Raw genomic sequence first — 1,956 nt, 5'->3', positions numbered from 1 at the left:
CTGTGCCTACAAACCTTCTTCCGAAGCATTTGAAAAGGTTCCAGGTTTTTGCGACAGTCCTTCGACTACACAATACGTTACAATCAGACGACAACGAATTTCTCAATTATAGAAGGGTAAATTTAATTCTTAATAGGTTACATTGTAACTTTTAATTTTGTTATGTCTTTATATTTAAACATTTACTTAGTTTGATACTTTTATAAATACATTTTTTCTTCTTCTCTCACCTCTCCAGCTTTGTCCTACTAAACCTGAGCTGTCCCTTTGATGTGATGGTTTCTAATTCTGTCCTGTTTAGCTCTGCCTCTATACATGATAGCAGGTCTCACTACCGTCTTGTAGTGCTGATACTTGTAGTGTTTAAACTAATACAGAGCCAGTAATGCCAATATCAATACTGAGACCGATACTTTCAACTTTCATGCTAGTATCGATCTGATACCAATACCAGTGTTGGTATCAATACTATAGATCTGCGGACCCTCACATTCTGTAACCTTCGCTTTCACCCTTCCCTTCCTAGGCATTTGTCCCACAAAACACCTACACCACTTGTCTCCACTCACTCCACCCTGCCTGCACTCTCTTCCTCACCTCTCTTGTGCACTGTCCATTGGTTTGCATGGTTGACCCGGGGGATTTAAACTCACACACATTCACTGTCTCTACTCCTTGCTGCTTCACTGTTACACCTGTCTCCCTCTCATCCACACACATGTATTCTGTCTTGCTTCTAATGACTTTCATTCTTCTTCTCTTCAGTGTATACCTCCACCTCTCCAACCTCTTTTCGACCCACTCCCTTCTCTCACTACAAACATCACAGTCCACGGAGACTCCTGGCTGAGCTAATCTGTCAGCACTTCCTCTTCCATCACTACTGTCTCGCTGTCCTCATACGTCCCTCATGCAGTACCACAGTTCCTCTCTTGGCACCTTATCATATTCATTTTTCTTTAAATCCACAAAGACACAATACTCCTTCTAATCTTCTCTGTGCGTTCCCATCAACACTCTCAAAACAAACATCCCATCTGCAGTGCTCTTTGTCATCATGAAGCCACACTGCTGCCTACTGCTTGTCACCTCTCTTCTTAACCTATAGCTTTAACGACTCTTTCCCACAGCTTCACAGTACGGCTCATCAGCTTCATTCTTCACGCATCCTCACACTCCATCCTCTCCTTATCTCCATGTCACCTGGACCAATCTCCTGACTACTCTTCATTTACTACTATAACTTATGTAAAATAAATTGTGTTTATTTTCTTTAGTTTTGATCGCTCATTGTGTTGAATTCTTTCTATGAGTCTGTCTGCAACACACAGTTGTTGTTTTTTTTAACTGTTTCTGAATCGGTCAAAGTAACACTTCTATTTGCTTTAATGCAAATTAGCCCCTAGTCGTGTGCTCTTTCTCCAGTGAAGAGAATACAGGTCCTTCTCTATGTTAATGATAGCTGCATAATCCCACCACAACGTCTTCTTCCCCTATTTAGACGTGAAAGACATTACAAAATTGCGCACTATTAATACGCATTTTGCTCGCGTGTAAAGACCAGGTTTTTTTTTTTTAGCCAGTTGTGGCTGAAACTTCACTTGTATGTGAAATCTAGACGAATGGCACATCGGCTCTTATGGACTAAAGCAACAGATAAATAGTTTATGCAGTGTCAGGGTGCTGAAATGTTGCCATCATCAATGTAACAATATGTAGGCCATATAAAGCCATAAAAATACAAATACCTATCGGGTGCCTATGGCCAAAGGGTGTTTTCACGTTATGATCGGTGACGCTTGATCCTCGGGAATGCATTTAAGTGTTTCTCTTTCTGAAGCACAGCATCAGACGAAGATAATGAAGTGAAATAAAAGGGGGAAAAAGAAGCTGCCGTTAAGTTGATATCACCCAGCTGAGTTTACGTCAGATTGTTAGACAAGAAGCATAACAATC

This window comes from Copadichromis virginalis, linkage group LG4 (assembly GCF_057382275.1).
Source record: "Copadichromis virginalis isolate Kocher_CV1m ecotype Utaka linkage group LG4, C_Virginalis_male_GT1.1, whole genome shotgun sequence".
Classification (NCBI taxonomy): Eukaryota; Metazoa; Chordata; class Actinopteri; order Cichliformes; family Cichlidae; genus Copadichromis; species Copadichromis virginalis.
This window is presented reverse-complemented; position numbering follows the sequence as displayed.